Below are 4,524 nucleotides of genomic sequence, written 5' to 3' on the forward strand. Positions count from 1 at the left end.
AACGGGGCCCGGTCACCACGGAAGGGCAGCCCCCCACCAAGACTCCCCAGCAGACACACCCCTCGGGCCCTGGGCCTCGCCTTCTGCGTGGGCTGTGCGTGTCGGCAACCCCCACGCGGCCGGCAAACACACCCGCAGGGGCGGCACGGCGCGACCCATGTCCCAGGTTGAAGCCCGCACCCCCAGGACCTCAGGACGGGACTGTGTGCCCCTGGGGTCGAAAATCAGCGGATCAGGAAAATGAGGTCGCTAGAGGGAGCACTGGTTCCATACGACACGGTCCTAATGAGAAGGCTGAACCAGCACACGGACCTGCACAGAGCATGACCACCAGAGGGCACAGGGGGGAGCCCACGTCCCACACCCAGGCGCGGGGATCAGGAGCACCCAGCCTCAGCCCTGCATGGACCTCAAACCCCCAGCCTCGGCCCTTCCTGGATCTCAGACCCCCAGCCTCGGCCCTTCCTGGATCTCAGACCCCCAGCCTCCACCCCTCCTGGATCTCAGACTCCCAGCCTCTGCCCTGACTGGACCTCACACACCCAGCCTCGGCCCTGCCTGGATCTCAGCCTCCCATTTCTGCCCTGCCTGGGCCTCACAATCCCAGCCTTGGTCCTGCCTAGAAGTCAGACCCCAGCCTCAGCCCTGCCTGGATCTCATACTCCCAGCCTCAGCCCTGCCTGGATCTCAGACTCCCAGCCTCAGCCCTGCCTGGATCTCAGACTCCCAGCCTCATCCCTACCTGGATCTCAGACTCCCAGGCTCAGCCCTGCCTGGATCTCATACTCCCAGCCTCAGCCCTGCCTGGATCTCAGACTCCCAGCCTCAGCCCTGCCTGGATCTCAGACTCCCAGGCTCAGCCCTGCCTGGATCTCATACTCCCAGCCTCAGCCCTGCCTGGATCTCAGACTCCCAGCCTCATCCCTACCTGGATCTCAGACTCCCAGGCTCAGCCCTGCCTGGATCTCAGCCTCCCAGGCTCAACCCTGCCTGGACCTCAGACTCCCAACCTCCAGCCCTCCCTGGATCTCAGACCCCCAACCTCAGCCCTGCCTGGATCTCAGACCCCCAGCCTCGGCCCCACCTGGATGTCAGAGTCCCTCACTCAGGACCTACTGGGCCTCACACTTTCAGCCTCGGCCTTACCTAGATCTCAACGTCCCAGGCTCAGCCCTGTTTGGAACTGAGACTCCCAGCCTTGGCCCCTCCTGGATTTCAGACCCCAAGCTTCGGAACCTCCTAGATATCAACCTCCCAGTCTCTGCCCAGCTAGGATCTCAGAACCCCCACTTGGCCCTGCCTGGACCTCAGACCCCCAGCCTCAGCCCTGCCTGGACCTCAGACTCCCAGGCTCAGCCCGTCCTGGAGGTCAGAGTCCCAGACTCAGGCCCTCCTGGATGTCAGACTTCCATTCTCAGCCCTCCCTGGACCTCAGTTTCCCAGTCTCTAGCCCCGCCTGGATCTCAGTCTCCCCGCCTCAGCCCTGCCTGGAACTCAGACCCCCCAGACTCAGCCCTGCCTGGATCTCAGACCCCCAGCCTCAGCCCCACCTAGATCTCAGACTCCCAGCCTCAGCCCAGCCTGGACTTCAGACCCCCAGCCTCGGCCCTGCCTGGATCTCAGACCCCCAGCCTCGGCCCTGCCTGGATCTCAGACTCCCATCCTCAGTCCCGTCGGGACCTCAGACTCCCAGCCTCCAAACCCGCCTGAAACTCAGCCTCCCAGCTTCGACGCCTCCTGCATCTCAGACTCCCAGCTTCTGTCCTGCCTGGACCTCAGACCCCCAACCTCGGCCCTGTCTGGATCTGACCCCCAGCCTCAGCCCCACCTAGATCTCAGAGTCCCAGCCTCAGCCCTACCTGGATGTCAGAGGCCTTGACTCAGGCCCTACTGGACCTCACACTTTCAGCCTCCGCCCCTCCTGGATTTCAGACCCCAAGCTTTGGCACCTCCTGGAAATCAACCGCCCAGCCTCAGCCCAGCATGGACTTCAGACCCCCATGCTCCTCCCTTCCTGGATTTCAGACCCCAAGCCTCAGCCCTGCCTGGATGTCAGCCTCCCAGCCACGGCCCTGCCTGCATCTCAGACCCCCAGCCTCGGCCCTGCCGGGATCTCAGACTCCCAGCCTTGGCCTCGCCTGGATTTCAGACCCCCAGCCTCAGCACTGCGTGGACCTCACACTCCCAGCCTCCAGACCTGCCTGGATTTCAGGCCCCCACCACAGCCCTGCCTGGACCTCAGACTGCTAGAATCAGTCCCGCCTGGATCTCAGACCCCCAGACTCAGCCCTGCCTGGATTTCAGGCACCCACACTCAACCCTGCCTGGATCTCAGGCACCCACACTCAGCCCTGCCTGGATCTCAGGCCCCCACCTCAGCCCTTCCTCGAACTCAACACCCAGAATCAGCCCTGCCTGGATCTCACACCCCCAGCCTCAGCCCTGCCTGGACCTCAGAGTCCCAGCCTCGGCCCTGCCTTGATCTCAGGCCCCCGCCTCAACCCTTCCTGGATCTCAGACCCCCAGCCTCAAACCTGTCTGGATCTCAGACTCCCAGCCTCATCCCTGACTGGATCTCAGACCCCCAACCTCAGCCCTGCCAGGATCTCACACCCCCAGCCTCGGTCCTGCCTGGACCTCAGACTCCCAGCCTCCAGACCTGCCTGGATCTCAGGCCCCCATCACAGCCCTGCCTGAATCTCAGGCCCCCACCTCAGCCCTGCCTGCACCTCAAACCCCCAGCCTCAGCCCTGCCTGGACCTCAGAGTCCCAGCCATGGCCCTGCCTGGACCTCAGACCCCCAGGATCACACTGCCTGGATCTTAAACCCCCAGCCTCGGACGAGCCTCAGGCCCGCAGCCTCAGCCCTGCCTGGATCTGAGACCCCCAGCCTCCACCCTTCCTGGAATTCAGACCCCCAGCCTCCACCCCTCCTGGATCTCAGACTCCCAGCCTCAGCCCTGCCTGGATCTGAGACCCCCAGCCTCCACCCCTCCTGGAAATCAGACCCCCAGCCTCCACCCCTCCTGGATCTCAGACTCCCAGCCTCAGCCCTGCCTGGATCTCAGACCTCCAGCCTCAGCCCTGCCTGGACCTCAGAGTCCCAGGCTCAGCCCGTCCTGGATCTCAGACCTCCAGCCTCAGCCCTGCCTGGACCTCAGAGTCCCAGGCTCAGCCCGTCCTGGATCTCAGACTCCCAACCTCAGCCCCTCCTGGACTTAAGACCCCCAGCCACAGCCCTGGCTGGGTCTCAGTCTCCCAGCCTCAGCCCTGCCCGGAACTCAGACTCCAGGCCTCAGGCCAGCCTGGATCTCAGCCTCCCTGCCTCGGCCGTGCCTAGATGACAGACACCTAGTCTCGGCCCCACCTAGATCTCAAGTCCCAACCTCAGCCCTGCCTGGATGTCAGAGGCCCCCGCCTGGCCCTGCCTGGACCTCAGACACCCAGCCTCGGCCCTGCCTGGATCTCAGCCTCCCATTTCTGCCCTGCCTGGGCCTCAGAATCCCAGCCTCGGTCCTGCCTAGAAGTCAGACCCCAGCCTCAGCCCTGCCTGGATCTCAGCCTCCCAGCCTCATCCTTGCCTGGATCTCAGACCCCCCAGCGTCAGCCGTGCCTGGACCTCAGACACCCAGCCTCTGCCCTGACTGGACCTCACACACCCAGCCTCGGCCCTGCCTGGATCTCAGCCTCCCATTTCTGCCCTGCCTGGGCCTCACAATCCCAGCCTTGGTCCTGCCTAGAAGTCAGACCCCAGCCTCAGCCCTGCCTGGATCTCAGACTCCCAGCCTCAGCCCTGCCTGGATCTCAGACTCCCAGGCTCAGCCCTGTTTGGAACTGAGACTCCCAGCCTTGGCCCCTCCTGGATTTCAGACCCCAAGCTTCGGAACCTCCTAGATATCAACCTCCCAGTCTCTGCCCAGCTAGGATCTCAGAACCCCCACTCGGCCCTGCCTGGAAATCAGACCCCCAGCCTCCACCCCTCCTGGATCTCAGACTCCCAGCCTCAGCCCTGCCTGGATCTCAGACCTCCAGCCTCAGCCCTGCCTGGACCTCAGAGTCCCAGGCTCAGCCCGTCCTGGATCTCAGACCTCCAGCCTCAGCCCTGCCTGGACCTCAGAGTCCCAGGCTCAGCCCGTCCTGGATCTCAGACTCCCAACCTCAGCCCCTCCTGGACTTAAGACCCCCAGCCACAGCCCTGGCTGGGTCTCAGTCTCCCAGCCTCAGCCCTGCCCGGAACTCAGACTCCAGGCCTCAGGCCAGCCTGGATCTCAGCCTCCCTGCCTCGGCCGTGCCTAGATGACAGACACCTAGTCTCGGCCCCACCTAGATCTCAAGTCCCAACCTCAGCCCTGCCTGGATGTCAGAGGCCCCCGCCTGGCCCTGCCTGGACCTCAGACACCCAGCCTCGGCCCTGCCTGGATCTCAGCCTCCCATTTCTGCCCTGCCTGGGCCTCAGAATCCCAGCCTCGGTCCTGCCTAGAAGTCAGACCCCAGCCTCAGCCCTGCCTGGATCTCAGCCTCCCA

Source organism: Panthera pardus, unplaced genomic scaffold (genome assembly GCF_024362965.1).
Source record: "Panthera pardus isolate Hobbes unplaced genomic scaffold, ASM2436296v1 HiC_scaffold_27, whole genome shotgun sequence".
In the NCBI taxonomy this organism is placed as follows: Eukaryota; Metazoa; Chordata; class Mammalia; order Carnivora; family Felidae; genus Panthera; species Panthera pardus.